The 24,788-nt window shown below is 41.0% G+C and overlaps 1 protein-coding gene across 1 annotated transcript in view; it reads right to left on the bottom strand.

The window, feature by feature from the left end:
• RNF152 (ring finger protein 152) overlaps positions 1–24,788 on the bottom strand; it is a 137,123-nt gene that overhangs the window by 46,410 nt on the left and 65,925 nt on the right. The gene's annotated exons all lie outside the window — the stretch shown is intronic.

Here is a 24,788-nt window from a genome sequence, read left to right as displayed (position 1 = left end):
GCAGTTGGAAAAACACCTTATGAGACAGAAGAATCCAGTGACAGGAATAACAGTATTTACCGATGCGGCGGGGCGAACAGGGAGAGCAGGGGTAGTCTGGTGCTATGGACATACTTGGGCCCATAAGAAGGTTATTAGTGAGGGGTCGGTACAGATATTAGAACTCCTAGCTATACTTTTGGCATTTGATCACTGGAACCAAGAATCGCTCAACGTGATGAGCGATTCTAAGTATGCCGTGGGGTTAGTAAACAGGCTGGAGAGAGCTATGCTGGGAAAGGTTCATAATCCAGCATTGCAACAGATACTCTTGCGCCTTTGGCATCGACTCAATGAAAGAAAGTATCCATATTTTGTAGGCCATATAAGGAGCCATACTGGCCTGCCTGGATACTTAAGCACGGGCAACGATCAGGCGGATGCACTGGTGGGATCTGTAGTAGTACCCAATCGGTTTGAGCAAGCTCGCCTGTCTCATGGATTTTTCTATCAATCAGCGAAAGCCCTAGCGCGACAATTCTCTCTACCTATATCCCAAACCCGAAGTATTGTAGCCTCTTGCTCAGAATGTAATAGGTTGACACCCACCTTTCCCGCCGGGGTTAATCCCCGAGGTCTAGAGGCTTTAACATTATGGCAGTCAGATGTCACCCAATATAACCAATTCGGAAAGCAGAAATACATCCATGTGTCAGACACCTTCTCTGGAGTTATCTGGGCTACACCCCACGTGTCCACGGGCAGTAAGGATGTGATAAAACATTGGCAGGCATGTTTTGCTGCATTAGGGGTGCCTCGATCGATAAAAACAGATAATGGAGCTGGGTATGTGGCCAGGCGCACCGCAACCTTTTTGCGAATGTGGGGGATAATACACAAAACAGGAGTGCCAGGCAATTCGACAGGCCAGGCCATTATTGAACGATCTCATGGTACTTTGAAAGGAATGTTGGATAAGCAGGCACAAACTGGACAGGATGCAGAAGTTCAGACACCAGCTGGGCAATTAGCTAAAGCGGTATATGTCCTTAATTGGTTGCAACCTAGTAGTGCTGATAACAATCATGTTCCAATGCAAAGACATCTAGGAAGTATTGGGATAGAACATGAGCAGAAGAAACCTAAGGTGAAATGGTTTGATTATGCCTCTCAACAATGGAAGCCAATTGCTAACCTGGGGACTGGGTTATGCTTGTGTCTCCCTTGATGAAGGTCCTCGGTGGATACCTGCTAAGTGGGTGCGGCCGTGGCTACAGCAACCTCCCTCGCCCTTGAACCCGGCGCCTGGAGAACAAGATCCCGTGCTTGGAGGGGAAGCATCAGAGGAGGTTGTGCTTGTGGCCATATCCTGTTTATTTCCAGAATGAGGATGTGGGTTATCAATATTGTTATAGTGCTATTGCTTGGGTTACAGGGGGGACTCCTTGTACCCCTACGCATGCGAATGACGTATAACCTATGGGAACGTCTAGCATTGATAGCCAATGTCACACACTTTTGTTTGTCTGATTCTGTGGCAGCCGGGGAACTACTGGGCACTTGTCTTGTGCCCATATGTCATCATCCCAAAGAAATTGGCAGTCACACCATGCTTGCAGCTTATGCCAATTTGTCTTCACAGTATTCGAATATGGCAAATTGGGGCCCTGCCAATTATTGCTTGCCCCCTGGGGCCCTATCTTTACATATCCCGTACCCAGCCGGGGCAGATAATGTAACGTGTGCGCGAGTGGTTAATTGCACACGCGCAAAAGTACCCATGGGCTGCCAAACCGTAAGTGCCCCCCTTTTGAATTGTACTAATGCGGTTAATGTTTCTTTTAATTATGGACATATTATTTTGCCGTCTGGTTGGTTTTTTACCTGCGGCGCACGAACCTTTAGTTATATTCCTGCTAATCTAAGTCATAATACCTTGTGCTGTCTTAGCCGAATGACCCTTTTGTTGCCCGGAAAGAATCAGCAGCGAAATCGGCGAAGCACGGCCCTGCAAAATACGTGTTCCGCCGATGTTACCTTATATAGTCACTCAGAATATTTGGCTTTGCTGAATGCCGTTGCAGGCATTCCTGGCTTTGCAACTTATTATACGGTGCAAACTTTGAATGCATTAGCTTGTTTTGCTGTTAAAGCGCTTAATGCTACATCACAGGCAATTGCTCTTTTAAGTATGGAACAACAGGAATTAAGAGATGCCATTTTAGATAATCGAGCTGCGATTGATTTTTTATTGCTTAAGCATCATATGGGATGTGAATCTTTTAAACGTGTGTTGTTTTAATCTTACGGATAATAGCCGATCCATTGAAGAGCGTCTGGATGAGTTAACTTCCCTCACTGAGCACATCCGTCAGGATACCGGGTTTGCGGGATTTTGGGATTGGCTTACAGGGTGCTTGCCTTCTTTGGGGTGGCTTCGGCAATTATTTGGAATTATAGTTTTTATATGTATTGGTCTTATTTGCCTATGTTGCTGTTTGCAATGTCTCCCCTCCTTGTTCAATATGTTCCGTGAAATGCATCGCTCTACCCCTGTTGGGTCGCCCCTGCTGATGAATGAAAATTGGATGGAACTATGCAAGTAGCCGGTGGTTCGTGTGTCATGTAATAATAAGGGAGGAGATGTGAGAACATGGTGTATTTGTGAGCAAGTTGAGAGTGTTTGTGGGATAGTTGGGAGCACGGTGAATTTTTTAATGAACTTTTGGTGAACTATTGAGAGGTAGCTACAGGCTGACCCATGTGCGGCGTTTTTTGCCCCTAGTGTTGCTATTATGGAAAATGCTTTTAATTTAGAGAAATTAGTGTGTTGGAATATTAAACAGTGTAATCTAATTTTTGAAATATTAATTGCGTTATTAACCGATGTAGATAGCATTTGCCATGCAGTTTTACAAAATTGTGCTGCAATTGAATTTTTGTTTTTAGCACATGGACACGGATGTGAAGATTTTGAGGGTATGTGTTGTGTTAATTTGTCAGATCATTCTCACTCTGTTCATGAGTTACTTGCAAAATTAGAACAAAATATGAATAACATCATTATAGCACACTTTTATTAATTGGTATCTGTATTGATATAATTTGTTTGTGTGGTCCATATATAGTTCAATGTATGCGTTGGGGAATGTCAAGGATGATTCAAGCTGCTTTTAAACAAAAAGGGGGAGATGTGGGAAATGCTGAGTATCAGATGTTTTAGAAATGTGTACCAAGTAATGGAAAAGAACAGTACAAGAGGCGGGGCTGCGGGTAACAAGTTGAAGGACAAGGCCAGAAGATTTTGGCTGGACTGAGGACTAAACTTTGGCTGAACTAAGGACTAATGATATAAGTAGCACCTGAGAGTCTTTACCACCACAAGATAATGGAACCCAAAGATAAGAATGATGAGAACATTGGGTGATAAACAACAGAAAAGGAATAAACAAGTGCTGTATATATATGGCTGTGGGAAGGGAAATAAAGTGCTTTTTACCAGCAACTGTTTCAGTTGTCCTGTGAGCCAGCCTGCTAGCAGAAACAGTGGTGTTTCAAAGATAGCTGGGAGTGATGGTAGCGTAGGGCCTGAGGAGGGAGTCTACATAGCCAGACAATCCTGCTGTCAGGGTGCCAATGCCTGAGATGATGGGGCGTCCAGGTTTATGGGTAGCAGATAGAATACCCCAGGTCAGGGTTCCAGGGGTGTGTCTGTGTGGATTTGTTCTTGTGCTTTTTCAGGGAGTTTGAGCAAATGGTGTAGTTTATGATACTAATAAGCGATGGTCAAACACACCACCCTATACCAGAAACCTACTCACCGCTATTCTTACCTACATGCATCCAGCTTTCATCCAGACCACACCATACGATCCATTGTTTACAGCAAAGCTCTACGACACAACTGCATTTGCTCCAACCCCTCAGACAGAGACAAACACCTATAAGATCTCTATCAAGCATTCTTACAACTACAATACCCACCAGCTGAAGTGAAGAAACAGATTGACAGAGCCAGAAGAGTACCCAGAAGTCACCTACTACAGGACAGGCCCAACAAAGAAAAGAACAGAACGCCACTAGCCATCACCTTCAGACCCCAACTAAAACCTCTCCAATGCATCATCAAGGATCTACAACCTATCCTGAAGGATGACCCATCACTCTCACAGATCTTGGGAGACAGGCCAGTCCTTGCTTACAGACAGCCCCCCAACCTGAAGCAAATACTCACCAGAAAGCACGCACGCACACACACCAGAACCACTAACCAAGGAACCTATTCTTGCAACAAAGCCCGCTGCCAACTGTGTCCACATATCTATTCAGGGGACACCATCATAGGGCCTAATCACATCAGTCACGCTATCAGAGGCTCGTTTACCTGCACATCTACCAATGTGATATATGCCATCATGTGCCAGCAATGCCCCTCTGCCATGGACAAAATACAACATGGTTTTGCAAAAGGTAGATCATGCCAAACCAACCTAATCTCCTTCTTTGAGAAAGTAACAGATCTTTTAGATAAAGGAAACACAGTGGATCTAATTTACTTAGACTTCAGTAAGACATTTGATACCGTGCCACTTGGGGAATTATTAGTTAAATTGGAAAAGATGGGGATCAATATGAACATCAAAAGGTGGATAAATAATTGGTTAAAGGGGAGACTATAACAGGTCCTACTGAAAGGCAAACTGTCAGGCTGGAGGGAGGTTACCAGTGGAGTTCCTCAGGGATCAGTTTTGGGACCAATCTTATTTAATCTTTTTATTACTGACCTTCGCACAAAAAGTGGGCGTGTGCTAATAAAGTTTGCAGATGATACAAAGCTGGGAGGTATTGCCAATTCAGAGAAGGATCGGGATATTATACAGTCGGATCTGGATGACCTTGTAAACTGGAGTAATAGGATGAAATTTAAAAGTGAGAAGTGTAAGGTTATGCATTTAGGGATTAATAAGAATTTTAGTTATAAGATGGGGACGCATCAATTAGAAGGAACGGAGGAGAAGAAGGACCTTGGAGTATTGGTTGATCATAGGATGACTATGAGCTGCCAATGTGATATGGCTGTGAAAAAGGCTAAAGCGGTCTTGGGATGCATCAGGAGAGGTATTTCCAGTAGGGATAAGGAGGTTTTAGTACCATTATACAAGGCACTGGTGAGACCTCACCTGGAATACCATGTGCAGTTCTGGTCTCCCATGTTTAAAAAGGATGAATTCAAACTGGAGCAGGTACAGAGAAGGGCTACTAGGATGATCCGAGGAATGGAAAACTTGTCTTATGAAAGGAGACTTAAGGAGCTTGGCTTGTTTAGCCTAACTAAAAGAAGGTTGAGGGGAGATATGATTGCTCTCTATAAATATATCAGAGGGATAAATACAGGAGAGGAATTATTTAAGCTCAGCACCAATGTGGACACAAGAACAAATGGGTATAAACTGGTCACCAGGAAGTTTAGACTTGAAATTAGACAAAGGTTTCTAACCATCAGAGGAGTAAAGTTTTGGAATAGCCTTCCAAGGGAAGCAGTGGGGGCAAAAGATCTATCTGGTTTTAAGATTCTACTCGATAAGCTTATGGAGGAGATGGTATGATGGGATAATGTGATTTTTGGTAATTAATTGATTTTTTAAATATTCAGAGTAAATAAGCCTAATCCCCTGAGATGGGATATTAGATGGATGGGATGCGAGTTACCCAGGAAAGAATTTTCTGTAGTATCTGGCTGGTGAATCTTGCTCATATGCTCAGGGTTTAGCTGATCGCCACATTTGGGGTCAGGAAGGAATTTTCCTCCAGGGCAGATTGGAAGAGGCCCTGGAGGTTTTTCGCCTTCCTCTGTAGCATGTGTCACTTGAGGGAGGATTCTCTGCTCCTTGAAGTCTTTAAACCACAATTTGAGGACTTCAATAGCTCAGACATAGGTGAGGTTTTTCATAGGAGTGAGTGGGTGAGATTCTGTGGCCTGCATTGTGCAGGAGGTTGGACTAGATGATCAGAATGGTCCCTTCTAACCTTAGTATCTATGTATATTGGCCAAACTGGACAGTCTCTACGTAAAAGAATAAGTGGACACAAATCAAATGTCAAGAATTATAATATTCAAAAACTAGTCAGAGAACACTTCAATCTCTCTGGTCACTCGATTACAGACCTAAAAGTGGCAATTCTTCAACAAAAAACTTCAAAAAACAGACCCCAGCGAGAGACTGCTGAATTGGAATTAATTTGCAAACTGGATACAATTAACTTAGGCTTGAGTTGAGACTGGGAGTAGATGGGTTATTACACAAAGTAAAATTATTTCCCCATGTTATTTCCCCCCCTTCCACTCCCCACTGTTCCTCAGATGTTCTTGTCAACTGCTGGAAATGGCCCACCTTGATCAACACTACAAAAGGTCCCTCCCCCCTGCCCCACGCTCTCCTGCTGGTAATAGCGCACCTTAAGTGATCACTCCCATTACAGTGTGTATGGTAACATCCATTGTTTCATGTTCTCTATGTATATAAATCTCCCCACTGTATTTTCCACCGAATGCATCCGATGAAGTGAGCTGTAGCTCACAAAAGCTTATGCTCAAATAAATTTGTTAGTCTCTAAGGTGCCACAAGTACTTTTCTTTTTGTCAATTCAAAGTGTCCTTTAGTGCAGACCCAGAAGTAACCCCTGGGGAACATTTCCTCAGTTTAGAGTCTCTGGCCCTGTCAGAGTTCAAAACTGTGATGAGAGATGGAATATTTTCCTATGACTTATTTCTTTCATTCAGCTTCCAAGTCCCCATGACAAGCTTCCTTGCATGGAGCATTTCCAAGGTGTGATAGGGCCATTAGCCAATCCTTTGTATTGCAATATTCTTTGATGGCCCATCTGATTTTGATAGAACTTCTGGGTGGGCAGTGGGGAACCATTGCTGTGCCTGGGTTTACAAGGTCAGAGCAAACATTTTCAAAGTTATAAACCAAGACTTGCATATTTTTTTTATAGCATGGAATACCAACATTACAAGTGAGATTAATGCATGCAACAACTTACAAGTATTTCATAAAGTCTAAATACTAAGCACATTCTTATAAGACTAATACCTGTTTTGAGCAAAATTAACATACAGGTGCACTGGTCTAGTCTCCAACTCTGAGTTCGTCAGTTCTTAGCTAATGCCTGCAGTCTCGGGAAGAGCTGGCACCTGGTACAAAGAGAGTATGGTTCTTGGGTTTGTTTTCTGTTACTGCTTTTTTCCGGTGTGTATATTAAGCTGGTTTTATTACCTATTTAGCACACGATTAGTTCAACTTGTAGGGTTGGATGGGGCAGGAGTCCGGGGGGGGAGGGAGGGGTATGCATCAGAGGGCGAGAAGCAGGGAGGGGCGAGGGCCAGGCCATGCCTCTCTGTTTGGGGAGGCACAGCCTCCCCTAACCAGCCCTCCATATGATTTCTGAAACCCAGTGTGGTCCTCAAAAAGTTTGCCCGCACATGCCCTAGAACAACTCAGAGACCACTACACTGCCACCTCCCTGCCGCTCTCTTTTCCGAGCGCCATCTAGCGCTCCTTGGCTAGGTCCATCTGGTTACCCTTTATGTACCACCAGCCCTTATCTTTAGCTCCTCTCCCAGGTTGGTTAGTAATGGTGCTGCTATGGAATGAGAGCTTCTTCTCAGGGTCATCTGTATTCAGTTCTAGTTCCCTTCTTTGTCACTGCTTCTCCACATGCCTAGCTCTTCTTCCCCACTTTCTTCACATGCTCCACCCCATGTTGCTCTAGCTCCCCCTACCCAGAACGTCTCTCACACTTGCCACTATCCCCAAGATCTCCCTTCAGGAAACCCTCTTCTACTAATTACTCTACACCTTCGCCTCTGGATCTAAAGTAATTGGATTTCACCTAGTGGTGAATATAGCCCTGTACCAAAATAATGGTAATGCAAAAGTTCTATGAGAGTTGCACTTTTTTAGAGTAAAACTCTAAAATAGAAGTCAGGTTTCATTGTATAGGACATATTTCAGAATAGAAATTGCTGCATTATATTCATTAGTCACAAGACACTGACATCTAAAGTGTAGTGCTCCAGATCATAGTATTTTGGAATTGTAAGTGATAGTAAATATGTCAGTCACGAAAAAAAGCTACAAATTGTTAAGCATTGTTTAACATAAAACCTGGGTCTGTATGACAGGAACACGGACTTTATCTCCAAAGCCAGTGATAACATTTACATCTGTAATAGAAATACTTCATTTAAATGATGTGACAGTAACAGCAGTTACAGGCAGCATGACAACCCAATGCCTCAATTCTAGGCTCTGGGCCCAAAGGAAAGGGTCCTGAATGCTAAAATAGGCAAAGAATATCTTTCAGTTTTTTGTCCAATATACATTATTTATAAGAGGAAGGGTGGTCAAATAGTCAAAAAATAATCCTACCCTGATTTATGAATCCATTTGTGATTAAAGTTCACCGGCATTCCTGGCATCATGCTATTTACAATTATTGAAACAATTGGAAGTCTTATGGTAAATTCATCAAGCTTTCACATGCAGATGATTGTTCAAAAATCCATGCATTGCTTGTTATTGAATATTTGTTACACAGGTGTTGTTCTTCTACCTAAAATATTTAGGTCATCCAATCAAGAAGCACAAACATCATCATTTGGTTTACATCAGGTGCCCTACCAGACAACATAAATAGTCAGAGAACAGCTTGTGAACAACCCACAATCTGAAAATTAGTAATACATATGAAGAATGATTACACTAGAAGGAAATTAGGATTGGTTCACCAACGGTTAACTAACCAGAAAAACAGAGCTAGACTCATCACAAGTATAGTCATAACAGATAGTAAATTTCTCCTGAGCGTTGAGCAATACTGGAGATCTGGAAGAATGTCAACATGGCTTAACACCGTATACAACCAATCAAATGAATTGTACAAATAACTGCTTCCCAATTGGTTGTGCTGAGTTTCTTGAAAGCTAGTGTTTCACTCCTTACAAGGGATTAGGGAGTTTAGGCTTCTTACTTCAACTTATTTTTAGAACTCAATTATAGGGGGAAACTTCCTGCTACTTTCTGCCATTAGCTGTCATGCTGTCCTAGCTACCTGAGCAATTCCAATAATGAATTTATGTAAGAATGCATACAGTAACCTATTGTTTTGCTAAAATCAACATTTAATATGTCTTAAGATAAAGCTTCACCCTTGATGATATTTCTCAAGTCAATAAATCTTGATTTAGAGCTCACTTATATTGGTATAAAGTATAAGAAGACTCCAAAGTCATTGGAGCAAAACTATAGAATAAATGACAGCAGAATCAGGTGCAATCTCTGCTTATTACTTTGATGACCAAGCTTCTCCTGTTCTTACATTTCTGTCAGTGATAATGTGAGTGTATAGCAATCATATCTATTGATGGGAGTTGCTTTTAAAGGCTTGGAAGTTTTGTCTGAATAAGCACCGCCTAAAGTTTAGATGTTTATAAGCCTGATCCTGCAGTTTTACCATTAATTTGAATGGACACAGGGCCAAGCCCTCTCTGAATGAACACTAAAATCCTGAACCCCTTGAATCAGCAAAATAAGACTGGAAATTCTCAAGATTTCTGATATTTACTGTGTCCAGTTGTGCTGGAAATACTTTAATAGGCTGTGTATTGATGCTTCAGCAGAGGTGGAAATGCTGAAATACTGCAAGCAAACCAATACAAGACTTTAGTTACATTAAGTAGAAAGAGAGCTTGGATCCAGATAAAAATTTAGGGAACTTTGGATTTTATCTGAATGAGTTCACCCATCTCTTCTGATGTCTGAAAGCTACAAGTACATTTGATTTTTGTTGCTGCAGTAATTATTCTTTTGAATGTTTCACTCATTAAAAATTGGAACCAACAACATGTTCCATACACCACAGGAAGGAATGAAAGGAGATCAAAGAGAGCACCCAAGTCTGCAGCCAAGCCCCTCAGAACCAAGCTCTTGCTGTGATCTAATGTATTTATTGACTTTGTTAAAACAGGATAAAACTATTCGGATATAAAAGCTCATTTATAATGTCATCCCCAGATCAGCCTTCAAACAGTGCAAAGCCAGGGCACTTTTCTGTTCAGTGAATCACGTAGTGGGTTTTGAATATGGAATGTGAATAAGCTCATTATTGAGGGGAAAGCAATGGGAAGGAGTGTCAACAAATGGAGAATGTTTGAAAAATGAGATTGGTTGTGGATCCGGTGTAAGGACAGAATAGTGCTCTAAGAGGAAGCACTGGGAGAGTGAATGGTTGGGAGTATTAAAAACAAACAAACAAAAAAGTGATCACTTGGCAAAGAAGAATTTATTTTCTACAACATGCCAAGGTTACACCTGAATGGCAGTCTGTGTACCCTGCATACTTGACATGCACCATTTCACAAACTCAGGGTTGGCAAGCTATCAGGATGTAAAATGCTACACTCTTAGACCAAGATTTTCACAGGTAGTAGTAGGGACCTCCATTTTTGGAGGCCCAACATGATATACCTTAAAGGGGCCTGATTTTCAGTGACTGGAGCACTTAGGATTTTCTGAAAATTGGGTCCCTTTCATTCATCTCAAGCTGAGCCCCCTCAGAACAGTTGTCACTTTGGAAAAATCTTGGCCACAATATACTGCGATTACAACCAGATATTAATCAAGCCATAAAACTCCTAAAGCTAACAGCTTTGTTATGTGATTAATAAACATACCTACTATATAGCCAATAAACAGCAACCTCATTTCAGCAAGGAAAGTTATTTTTATTTTAGAACTAAGCCCATCATCCAACATTAAAGGCATAGGACTAGATGTTCATAACTGTACATGCAATTGCAGCCATTATGCACACAAATTGCTATTGTGCTTGCAATTGTGGGAATTTTGCCATTGACGGCAACAGGCGCAGAACTGTGCCCTAGCTGCTAATTCTGATGCCTTTATTCCCCTCAAGCAGCAAGTTATTACCCGAGTAGTTTCACTGATTTGACTTGGGGAGTACAGTGCTTCTCAAGGTGAGCAAGGGTGCCAGAGTCTGGCCCTGAATATTTTGTGTTCCATCTACTGAGAGAATAAACGATGGTAAGATTTTCTAATACTAAGAGATTTGGCATCTGACCAAATCCCATAAAGCTGTCAGTGCAGAAGACTGGCAGATAATATGGCTGAAAGTCAATACAATGAAGTCAGGCAGGTGAAAAAGCTGATAGGAAGGTAACTGTCCAATGGTTCAGAGATGAGAGGGAACGCTAGCATCCCATGGGTAGGAGGTTAGTTTCTAGGCAGCATCTTCTCTGCCTCTTTAAAAGCTCGAGGGGTTTGTTTTTGCAAATGCAGTTTATTTTTACAATCACTCTGATCTGCAGAGCTGTGTAATACGAATGGTTCTCTTATCTGGAGGTGAATATATTTCACTACTGATCTCTGAGTCTGGGGTGGGAGAAGTTTATCAGAGCCGCGAATTTTTTGAGTGGAGTGTTAGCATGACTAGATCTATGCCAAATTACAAAAGGAATGAAGTTCCAGCACTTGCCAATGACAGAGACCCAGCCAAGATTCCCAACAAGTTTAGATCTGTGTTGGGAGGAGCCAGGAAAGCTTGAAGTGAGACCAAATAAGTATTATGGCATAGTGACATTTTCTGACAACCTGACATCTTGCTTGTAGTACCCTCTCTCCATATCCCCACTGCTCCCTGGACTCTGGGCCCAGGCTTTTTCCAAGAAATGAACACTGCAGCATGTTCCTGAGGCAGCTCTTCCAGGTGACTATCTCTCCCCATCCTGGCAAAGGATGGGGAGGCAGTAGTGGGAGAGAGGAGATTTATAGCTTACAAGTAGAGCCTTTCTGTCCAGGCTAGGGCCATTTTGCACTGATTCTGAGATAATGCATGGTTAGGAGAGCTCAGAAATTGCACTTTTCTTCTCACAGGCAGATGCATGAGAGGGCAAGAGTCACCACAAGGAAAGGTCATATGGTGCATTGTGGGTAAGGAAGGGGAGCTTTTTTCATTTTTGAAGTAAGAAGCCTGCAGAGGGATTCAAACAGGGAGTGACATGATCAGAGAAGTAGGAGAGGAAAGTTGTTTCAGCAGCAGCAGAATTTTGGAAAGGCTGGAGAGGAAACAGCCAAGATGCACTACAGCAAAATAGAAGATTACATTAATCAAGGAGTGGCCTGCCTGTGGACAAAAGAGTTTACACATGCATACAGCTTGTAGTGGGTGAATACTGCTGATGAATTCCCAGAGACAGGCATTCAGTTATATTTGTAAATGAGTTCATTGCTAAATGCTTGCTTGAGTTTGCTTTCCTTGAATACTCTAGCACACAAGCTTAATCTCAGGAATATTTGCAAAACCAGCACATTAAGAGTATATTTGTGGGTGACAAGTGAATTTTGTATCTGTATTCAAAACAAGAACCCTAATTTTCATCTAACCAGGGGGATAGAAACATTGTGACCAACTATATATGCCAATCAAAGCCAACCACAGTTTGGGTTTCCAAACATCAAATACATACAACTAACTATTTGTAAACAATCTCTAGATTGGAAATTGAGCAAGTAATCACAAATACATCTGAAAACAAATTGTGGTGTTCAAAGTTACTACATGATAAAAGTGTTAACCTTATTTTAGATTAAAGATTTTTTTTGTGAGATGTGAAATTTTTGTATCCTCATGAACACACATGCTTTGCCAGTGAAGTTTCCCAGAGAATGTTACAATGAATTTTACAACGTGCTTTGTTAGTTATAAGTATTATCAGTTTGAACATAGCTTGCTGGTGAATGCGAAGGAACACATGACATTTTTTTAATAATCAGTAACATTTGGATAAACTAGGCTGTAACAGTTAACATAGGCTTATCTAATGTCTGATATAATACCTCTCTCTCCCTTGCTGTCAGATTAAAACTACAATCATAAGGAAAGAACAGTCCATTAAGGCTGATACCTACATTACTAAAGGGAATAACAATATTGTGTTTGGCTGAAGTTTTTTTTTTATTTACCTGTGTAATCACCAAATATTAAAATACTCTCACAGGTGATATGCTCCAGTTCAGTTCATTAATATACAGTTTGATTTTGAAGCTTCTCATATACAGTCCATATCCCAAAATGCTTTACAATATTGAATAATGCATGACAATATTTTAACCAGGTTTTAAGCAGTTCTTTCAGAATTCACCCATGCATCCTCCAGTGGCCTACAGTAAGTCTTTATTTAAAAGCAAAACCTGAGCATGTTTAAAGACAGTATTTTAGGATAATTCCTGCAACAGATCTAAGATTTAGGTTGTTTTTTGCTTTTGCCTATGTTACATTTTAAAGAGAAAAAAAATCTCATTGAGATGTCACATCCCAGAAATCAAAGCCAAGTTAACTGGGGTGGGAGGGGACCACATATTTGTAATTACTTCACTTAATAGACAAAATGTGTTACCATGTAGTGATGCTGCTCAGAGCACTCAGGGTTGAGAGTCACCTTGTTACCACCTATCTCCAGCACAAGGAAGTCTTGCCTGTACTAGCTGGGTGTTAGCTCCCTAACTTAGAGCCACTCATACTCTATCCTCTGGGCTACACCAGCCGTGTCTTTGCCTTGCAAATTGATAACAGATGCACCCTAGCCCTTCCAAAGCATCCCTGTGTGGTATACAGCCCCTGATCACAGGATACTCATAGAGATCCTCTGTTCCCAAAAGAACCATGTACTTTAGACCACTGCTCCTGTAATGTGCACAGCACTGAGTTCATTTATAAAACAAAAAGGAAACTTATTTAAGAATTGAGTTTCAAATAAAAACCAGTGAGAAAGATGGGGACAAATGATTTCATATAAAACATAACACTCATTCTAAAGCCTGAACTTAACTGACAAGTTATCCTCCTGCCTATAAAAAGTTTCTCACCCAAATTTCTCTTCAGTGTTTTCCACCAACCCTGGTGAAACCACTTCTCATAAGATCAAGCCTGTTGTCTGCTTGTTCTCATAGACTGAACAAATACCAAGGGGATCAGCTGTAGCCCAGATACAGTTCCAAAAGTTCATTGCCTTTTCCCTAAACAGGATAATTCCTGCTGTTTACTACTTGTTAATTTCCTCTTTGAAGATTTCATGAGCCTTCATTCGTATTCAACTCACACTTTTGAGTGGATGACCATTGTGAATCATAAAATTCTCAATCTGTATATTACCAGGAAGAGTACATATGCCTGCCTGTGGATTGCCTTTTGGTGAGCTGTTTTACCTTGCAGACCTAGAGAACATATTTTTTAGTACATCTACTAAACTCTTCATTGTAAGATATTTGTATGGAAAATGTATGATGATGATGATGACCAGTGTGACAGAGGCTCTCATTAGAGACATTACATGACATTCTTTGATGAACCCAGGGAAACCCTGTGTCCGTGTTGCACTCTGACTGTTGGCTTCAAGAGGTCCTTGGATCACACATGTTTGTATTCCCTCTAGAGATGCCATTTCCAAACTTTGGAGAGAAGAGCAAATGAGAACATCCTGTCAAGGTGGGGGTTAGATTAATCCAGAGCTGACCCAGGCAGAAGAGCAGCAATGAAATCAGGAAAAGCTGCATGATCCTGGAATTATCTGAGTAGAGGTACAAATTGGAACCAGAAGGGTGAGACATTTGGATAAACTGCTATAGGAAATTCAGTGAAGGATCAGATGATCACAGAAGGCGAATGTCCTATGTAGGGTGGAAGATGTTGCAGAGAGAGTAGATTGGTTAGTAGAGGGTGTGGCTGACAGTGGGGGTTGAAGTTAAAGTGGCCACTGGGGAGGGAAGTTAAAGGAAAGAGTGAACTGTAGGGAGCCAAAGCAATGCTGGTGGAGGAGTTAGGAGACAGGACTAGGCTCAAGGTGGCATTAGTCAAGAAGTGCAGGGATTCAGTACTGACAGAGTAGGATGAAGGCTATGGGGAGATGCTGAGGCAGAAGCATAGGGAGCTGCCACCACAACAATGGGGAATACTTTAATCTGAAACAGTTTCAGTGTGCTACCACAGTGGTGTCCCCTAAGCAAGGAACCGATCGTTGAATATGTCGTTTGTAACAGGTAGAGAATATTGTGTAAATCCGACTTTTTTTTTTTTTTTTTTTTTAGAGCTACACTGATTTACATCAGCTGAGGATCTGGTTCAATTTTTAAAATTTCAGCAGGTCCCTTTAAATTGTCCCCAGGATGGTTTGGCTTAAAGAGTTGTGTTTGCTTCATAACATGTTTTTCTTGTAGTAGTTTCTCCTGGAAAGGTAATTCCAAACTAAGCCATTGCAAATTTGCTTTTTTGCCTTGATATGTTAATACTTCTAGCCTCACTGAAGACAATAATAGCTTAACTACAGCTTTATGACTTAAGTATTGAAGTCCATCCAGTTCGTGTTTATTGTACTATGTTACTCAGACCTTATCCATCCCTGTTTAAATGTCTTTTTTATCAATATTTGAACACCAACACAAAAAACAGAAGAAAGAAATGGGCAATTATTTGGAAACCATAATCTCAGGGTATTAATGGTATAAAATGCTTAATTTTAGATAAGAGCTTGGCATCATGTATTAATCCACTAACAAATGGCTCAGTTCAGTCACGCTTGTGCCAAGTTGTGTTTTACTATGTAATTAGTTTCAGTGGTTTAAATAGATCTTCTTATACAGCAACTGGTTCAGTATGAATGAGGGTGGCAGAATTAAATGATTAAATGATTTATCCACCACAGTATGCTTATGGGCTACACAGCAATCTGCCAGTTGCTCTGCTCTTATTGGTAGAAGTGACTACAACCAGTTAAAAGTGATATATTGTTGCAATTAATATTCTAGCCTGCATCTGCAATCAATTAGTCAGGACACACTACTTTGCTGAACGGCATCATGGGACCTGTTTGTGTAAAACAAATAGTTGTAGTAATGAATAAAATCACCTATGATTTTTATTCTTGCCAAAACATTCTGAATCACAGTGTTTCTGGATTTACTTCTAACCTTCAGAAGAAGGAAAGGCCATGTGCTCTAGTGGTTGGAACGAAGAGCTGGGATTTGGGGGGCTTTATTCTATGTATATTGGCTTCTGGTCCTCCCAGATAAGGTTTTTTTTCCCCTCCTGCTGATAATAGCCCAGCTTAATGTCTTGTTATAGTTGGTATGGCAACACCCATTTTTTTTCATGTTCTCTGTGTATATACACATCTTCCTACTGTATTTTCCACTGCATGCATTTGATGAAGTGGGTTTTAGCCCATGAAAGCTTATGCCCAAATAAATTTGTTAGGGTCTAAGGTGCCACAAGTACTCCTCGTTCTTTTTGCTGATACAGACTAACATGGCTACCACTCTGAAAAGTGTAACCTTGGAAAATTCAGCTAAAAATTCTCTATTCCAGATTCCCAAGCTGCAAAATGGTTATATAATCTTACTTATGTCATAAGAGTGTTGTAAGGCTTGAATTCATCCATGTCAGTTGAAAGTTTTGATATCCTCAACTCTATCTAAAAGATAGCAAGGAAGTGTTAATGTATTGCATATGAGCAGGACATCCACTAGCACTGCCAAATATGGCACATATATTTAGGAATATAGTCATGCTTGGAATAATACCATTTTACTCACAAGGAAGTTACACCAATGATTAATTTGGTCCATTCTGGTTTGTAATCAATCCCCCATCCACACACACCATCACAGACACATAAATTAGTTCTCTCACAATTGCTGGACAGCACCAACATGTAACAGGAGAGGGAGAGAAGCAGCCACAGAATCTAAAACTAAACCTCTGATCATCATCATGTAAGCAATAATAATAATTCATGACATCTAAAACCAGCCCAGGGATTCCATTTGAATAATATCAACACTAAAGCAAATCTGTTTTATGTTCTCTCTTGCAATCAGCCTGTTCGCAGCTATGCGGCTAAACTGTGCCGTGTGCCTCCCCCCGTCCCCCTTCTGGCACCGTAGAGAATATCTCACAGGAACAAAAAAGATTAAAATGGTGACTGCTGAGCCTAAAATATCAACAAAACATTGCAATCCTAATGCATCTACCACAAAGGCAGTTTGCAAGCATCAGCATTTAAAGGAGCCTGGACAAATCTCCCCAACATCATAACAAACAGCAAAACAGAAACTCAAGTGAAATGAGAAGCAGACACTTCTCTACGGACATTTTTAAAAAAAAATCATCCCGCATAGGAAGCGAGGAACAATGGGCAGCATGCTCAATTATTAATACACAAAGCAATTCACCCATCTGGGTAATGCTTAAGCATTCAGTAGATAATACAGTAGACAGCTGGGAGTAGATCATTCCTTCCAATCAGTAGGAAGAGAAACTTTTGAAAAGCTATCATCAATGTGGCTACAGTGACGACTTTACTAATGATGAAAACACTGACTGGCTGGACCACTTAACTCACTGGCAATTCACTTGGGGGCCTGACTTGCAAAGGTGGTTCCAACTCCACAACTCCAGCTGAAGTCTATGGGAGAAGCTGATGCTCAGCAGCTCTGAAACCTCTGCATTACCACTCACTTAGGGCCTAGTTCTGAAGCCCTTGCTCATGCTGACTAGTACTTACTATCCCAAATCAATGGGCTGACTCATGTGGCAAGGCACAACGCGTCCTGAGTAAGAATATTGGAATCTGGACCCCAGTGTTTTCATTCTGGCTGTGTTGACACTGCAAATCACCAGCAAGTGCTTTTCAAAAGACATTCACTCAGGTTTTTGTGAGTCAGTTAATGGATGGCTGTGCACTTCGGAGTAGATTTGCAAAGGCATTTAGGCATGTAAAGATGCAAATATGAGTCTACTGGGATTTACAAAAGCACCTAACCTGTTTAGATGCTTTTTGTGAATCCCACTAAGTGTTTATTTGCATCTTTAGGAGCCCAAATACCTTTGAAAATCCATCCCTTAATCATGTGTTCACATGGAACCTAGAGAGGTAAAGTGCTGCAATTGAAATGACATTCCTTTTACAACCATGAGCCCCACCACAATTTCACACCAATCCAGCACACAGCGATAACTCCACTTCCTTCAGTGAAGATACTCCCGACTTACACTTGGGCAACTGAGAAAATTCAGACCTATAACAAAAACCCATTTCATTTTCTTACCTAGAAGATTGTTTTCACTGGCCACCCATTTATCTATACTTGTTGCATTTTATTTGCCCAGGACCTTGATTCTCTTTTCATTTGATTATATCTTATTTAATTCAATTCAATAATTTGACAGAGAGGCAGCATGATCTAGTGGGCAGTCCCCTGAAGTGAGAACCAGAATTCCTGGATTCTCTTCCCACCTCTGACAGCGACCTACTGGGTGACGGCAGGCAAGTCATTTCACCAGCATCAGTTTCTCTTCCTACCCTTTTGTCTATTTAGATTGTAACTTCTGAGGGAAGGGATTGTGTCTCACTATGCATTTGTACCTTGCCAGCACAATTTAGAGTATGAATTTTGGCATGATGCAGTATAAAAGGTTTCTCCACATTAATACAGTATATCACGGTCATGAGCCTGAAGCAAATCTCACTGATGCTAGATTTACACCAGAGTAATTCCATTCACTGCAGTGGAACTTTTTCTGATTTATGCCAATGTAAGCGAGTTCAGAATCAAGCCGTGTATGTCTAGGTCAAATGTCACAGTGGTAATGGGCCCTGAGTCTCCTGTCAGAGACATTTCTTTTCAGTAGAGATATATTAAAAATAATGTGATTGAAGCACTGAGGTTGTGTTTTAACTTAGCTTGACTGTAGCAGGGGGAAGGTCAAAATATTTTTTTTACTTTAGTGTTCCAGAATTTGCAATAATTAAAAAGTTATTAGCTTCCAAATGCCCCATATCCCATCCATTGATTGCACAGGAAAAGGAATGCTTCCTACCTACCTGTCATGAGTGACAGCTCATTGGAGCCCATTTGCTTTGGTAGCAAAGCTTCTCTTCTTAACACACTCTTCAAAAGGTTACTTTTCCTTCACAACTTTCCTACAGATTTTTTACATTTTCTGTTTGAATCATCATATTAGATTGGGCAAGCCATGTTTAATTATGTGAAGTTGCTGAATGCAAAGTAACACACAAAAGCTGTCATGACAGCATTAGAGCAGCAATTCAACCTCTGTAGATGAAAGCAAAACCCATCTCATCTTTAACTATGGAATTGCAGCTGATGTCTACATAAAAATGCCAAATGGGAGAGGGTGGGGGAAGGGAATAATATTGCAAATGACAGTTAAAAAAATCTTTTGTTCTTATCTACTGCAATCCCACTCATTTGAAATTTAGAAACTTTTCAAATTTCATAAGATAGCTTTTCTATACATGCTGGGCCAGCTCCTCAGCTGTTGTATATTGGCAGAGCTTCCCTGAAGTCACTGGAGTTACCCCCATTTACACCAACTGAGAGGATCCACTAATTTAAAAAAAATTTATAGTGAATGAGTAATATGAAGAGACTCCTTCTACATAGTCGGGAGTTCTGGGATTTGCACCTGAATCAGATATGGGTTAGGTAGCACTTAGCAGTTGCATGGAGGTTACCCATGAAAGGCAAAGGAACTAGAATTGCATTTTGTTGGAGAGACTTCCATAGCTTTCTTTTACTAATGCATAAAGAAGGCTTTCTTTGGCCTATCTGATGGTCCACTTGAAAGTCACCTCCACGTACATAAAACTTGGCTGAGGATCACAGTTCTTTTATTACTCCACAAAGCTATTAAAATGCTCCGTGAAACTAATAAGTGAGAATCCTGGCCAATTTTTTAAGAAACACACATGCACACACATATCCCAGTCTATTCAAAATCATTTTAAGGAACTTTAATCATACCAAATGTGTCAGAGCTGTTCTCAACATTTCCACATATACAAAGGACAAGACACCAGAGGTCAACGTACAAAAATACCATATATTAAAATTGGGGCCAGTGAGGGAAAACCAAAAACTCATGGACTTTCTAGACACCATCTAGGACAGGAGGAGCAAGGAAAGAATGGTTTTTAAAACATTCAACGGCTTGATATCCCCTTTGAAAAGTCAATATTTGGCAGAATTTTGACAAGACAGCTATAGCTCATATCCAAAGGGCTATTTAGTCCTTTAAAAACAGTTTGAGCTAAATTATACACATTATTGCAAATGAACCGTGTCAAGGACTTTAGTTAACTACTGAGCAATATCAACCTACCATTTGATTAGATTAACAACAACCTACAGGGGGAGGTGGGGAGAGAGAGTTGGAAAGGGCAAGGGAACATACCTACTTAGCGTAATACGAGAGAAGCTGGTGCGGCAGCTATAGAAGAGCCATTGCAATACCCTGGGTGCCTCCAGGCTAAAATCAACCTTCACAACATCTCATGGATCAATTAAAAAGACTGAAAGTGATTTGAAAATGTATTGGAGGGGGTAGGGATAAGAAATAAGGAGTTGCAAAAATGTAACTGAGTGAGGCTTCTTACTTTGATTTTAATTGAAACCAAGCACATTTGTCTTTACAAAAATGTGTATACACACACAGTATTGTTATACATCACTGCCAGTCTAAAGACTTATAAGTCTTTGTACTGGCACTGAGAGGTACTTCAGCTGTCATGATGATGCTGGATTGTTTTGTTTACAGCTCCTGAAACTTGTCTGTACTGATCAGGACAAGTATCCTCACTCCTTCCTGAGGAATTTGCCAATACACCAACCTTTGCTAATAAGGTTAGTTCAAAATGCAAAGGAACTCCAGCCAGGACTACTGGATTTCTGAGACTGCTTACAATTTGCTTGAAACACTCCTGGAGGCTGGAGCTATTAGAAACAGAGTAGCTGAAGCAATCTAATCTGAAATCAATTGCAAGTTATTTTGACTAATGTTGGAATGCTGACAATTGACTTCCCTAGAGAACATATCTATGTGAACTGACTCCATCATTACTCTTTTCAATGTGCTTCCCATACACCCTGGTAGACTACTGGCTTCTGTTTTGATTGTCCCTTAGAAATGTCAGCTCTTGTATGTAGGGGAATCACCTAGCTGGATCCCACAGCTGCTCCCTTTGAGTTTTCCAGCAAGTGCTCCACATCTGCAGATCTCATCACTTTACTTCCAGGGCTTAACACACGCACGCCAGACAGGTTTAGTTTCTGCAACAGAGCCCTGCTGGCACTCATTTGAAGCACAGATGAAAAACAGGGCAACCACTGCTTTCCTGTGACAATATTTAAATAGCCATAGAGCAGATGGTGCAAACATGACCTGCATTAATAGCTTTACTCTTCTTTGTATCTCTCGTTAGAAGAAAACAAGTTAAACCAAGGAGGGGAAAAGGGGGCGGGGAGGGGTTAGAAGCCACCACAAAACATTATGTAAGCGGCACAATAACCTAAGACTGCTCAGAAAAAGCAGCAGCATTTGCCAGGTATTCTGTCTATTTCTGGGCTACTTTTTCCATGTCGCATGAAGATGTATAAGGAAAAGTGGTCCCTCATTTCTTGGAATATAGAGGTACAAGGTCTAACTACTTGAAAACCTGGAAGAGGAAGCTTATGGTTCTCACATTTCTCTTAAGTGCTTCCCTGGAATAATTTTTATGGTAACCACTAGGCAACAAAGCATAAGACTGAAAAGATGTTATCAGATATATTTGACTATCCCAGCTATGGTAGAAACTATAGTATGTCCTTACAGATTGATTGATTCTAGAGAAAATGAAAAATTGTAGTAAGAAAGTTCATACTTCATTTCAACACAACAATGGGCCAAATCCTGGTGGGGTTTTTTTTGTTTTTGTTTGTTTACACACACACACACACACACACACACACACACACACACAGGTAAGAAGTCCAGTTGGGCCAAATCCTGTAGAAGTGAATTAAGATTTATCTATACAGGGACACTCAGGAAAATTAATCCTATTTAACTATGTGTGTGAATTTAAAATAGATTGGATAAATTGCATTAAACCCCTGTGTGGACACACTCATTTGGAATTTAAATGGCCTTAATTCAGTTTAGCTTAGTTCACGTTCCCGAGTGTCCGAGTATAAAGTCATTTATATAAAAGGTCGTCTCCTCAGGCAAAATCCAGGTCACTAAACTGAAGCAAAGATTTAACAGTCTTTTCAAGAGACAAGGCATTTATTCACAAACCTGGCTGATCTGCAATGAGTAGCCATCTATTGATAAAGATTTATAAAATGATAGCTACCTTTTCATATATTACACAGCACATAGATTCTCATTAGCTGAGCCAATCAAATGGCTTAATGAAGCAAAAGGCCTGCTTGCTGTTGTGGCACAGGTGAGACTCAGGACTAACACCACAAAGACAATAAAAGCTAAGTTGTCGTGTGCCATAAAAACTTTCCTACCTTTCAATAAGCATTTTAAATTTAATTGGCAACGTGAATTTTATTAAGATTTTTGGTGTCAGAGTTTCCAGCTGTTACAATATTTATGATATACTGCAAACAGAAGCACACACATATACCTGAAACTCATCAAGGACTGTGTAAAGGAGCAGACTCACCCCTGCAGCGCCTCCTGCTGGTCATTGGGAATTAGCTCTTTTCCAGCCTGGAGTGCCCTCTGCAGGCCAGTGATCCGCACAACTCTGGCCCCTGTGTCCCTCACAGACCCCTGTGCCCCTTTCTCTGCGGTTCTGCCCCCTGGCAGTACCCCCACACTCTGCCTCTGGGTCTCCCCTTCCTGGGGAACCCCCAAACCACTATCCCACCTTGCCTCAGTCTGGGCTACTGCCAGTCATCACCAAGCCCCCACTCTCTGGAGCAGACTGCCTTGTAAAGGCCACTCATCATAGATAAGGGGGTTCGGACCTGTTGCGGCTGCTTCCCCAATTAGCCATCTCCAGTCACAGCCCTCTCTGCTTTTAATCACTTCTATTTTAGGAGCAGGGTAGCCACCCCGCTACAGACTGAAAATCCAAATCATGAATTTCCATTTGTTTACCCCCAAAAAAATTTAAATTAATTACAACACTTTTACCGCTGATGCACTAGTTTTAAAAAAATGCAGTTAATTTTCAAATTACAGCTCCTATACTATCTTATTTTTGAAAAATCAAATGTGAAAATATCGTGTTTCCTTTTTGTTTGTTTTTAAAAAAAATCAGGGTCATTTCAAGGGTGAAATACTGTAATTTATCTATTTAAATAGATGATGGGACTGATGATGGAAATAGCAGACTGATAAAAAATACAACTTTTTAAGTGTGTTGGTGAGGTTCCATGTTCTGTAGTACACTGCTTTCACTGGTTAGCCTTATTATCATTCAGAATGCTGCAGCATAAAGGTGTGGCACTTATTTATGAGTAATTTATCATCAGAGAGGCAAATTTACAAAGAAATCCAGGGCCTAAATACAGGTGAGAAAAGCAGAAAGGAGACTGCATTCATGTAATGAAGAAGAATATTTTTTGTTCGTGCTGTTTCTATTGTGAAAGATACAATCAGAAGGACCCAAACCAAAAACAGCCAGATGGATCAAACATCACTAGCAACAAATACAGATAGTATCTGGTTGTTTTGTTTTGTTTTTAAATTATCCGTTAATCTTGGCAGTATTCCACAAGATACTTGACCTGGCTGGATGACTAACCAAAGACACTAAATGTTGCAATAATTTGTATGCCACAATATTACTAGTGGTCACATTTTACAGCCCTTATCTCCCTGCTAAATCCAGACATGCAGCAGGCCTGTCTTGTCTTCTCTAACAAAAAACTTGCAGCTTCAGTTGAGCACTCTACAGCAGTGGTTCTCAAAGCCGATCCGCCGCTTGTTCAGGGAAAGCCCCTGCTGGGCCAGACTGGTTTGGTCCACAGGTTCAGCTGATGGCAGCTCCCACTGGCTGCGGTTTGCCATTCCAGGCCAATGGGGGCTGCGGGAAGTGGCATGGGCAAATGGATGTGCTGGCTGCCCTTCCCGCAGCCGCCGTTGGCCTGGAGCGGCGAACCGCAGCCAGTGGGAGCCGCCATCGGCCAAACCTGCGGACGCGGCAGGTAAACAAACCTGTCTGGCCCGCCAGGGGCTTTCCCTGAACAAGCGGCGGACCGGCTTTGAGAACCACTGCTCTACAGGATGCGTATAATGGGCAATTAAAAATAGAACTTATAGGAAATTAAAAAATCTTTAGGTATGTTAGTACAAGCTTCTATATTCAAAGGTTTGAAAATAGTGCTGGTTGGAACCCAGAATTCCCATTTGATGGGAAAACCCCCAAAAATCTTTTTTTAAAATTCTGTTCTGCATCAGAACAAAAACTCATAATTTCAAAGTTTTCCATGGAATCCAGGGGAGTTTGAGATTTTAGTTTAAAAAAAAAAAATCAAAATTCTATCTGGACTTACTTTAAACAAAATTGGTGAGGTTCCCTAAACTGCCCAGAACAGGCAATCAAGAAGCTGGGGAAGACTAAAGACCAGGGGTCCCAGGGCTATCAGAGTCCTGGTTTTGCAGCAGCCCATGAAGCAGGCAAGCTGAACGGAAACCAATGGACAGGTTCCCGAAAAACATTTTAATTTTGACAAATCAGCATTTTCTGGTAGAAAAATGTCCGAACAGAAAATTTCCAACTAGTTCTACTCAACAACAGCTGTACTATGGGATTTACAGTCACAAAAGCATCTCCCTGTTAATCCTACTTTTAAGTTGCAAAATAAAGTTTCTTCAAGGCAAAGCTATTTTTCATATGATTTTGAAAATCATTCAAAAGACTGAGC

This window comes from Dermochelys coriacea, chromosome 2, assembly GCF_009764565.3.
Source record: "Dermochelys coriacea isolate rDerCor1 chromosome 2, rDerCor1.pri.v4, whole genome shotgun sequence".
NCBI classification, from domain to species: domain Eukaryota; kingdom Metazoa; phylum Chordata; order Testudines; family Dermochelyidae; genus Dermochelys; species Dermochelys coriacea.
This window is presented reverse-complemented; position numbering and strand designations above follow the sequence as displayed.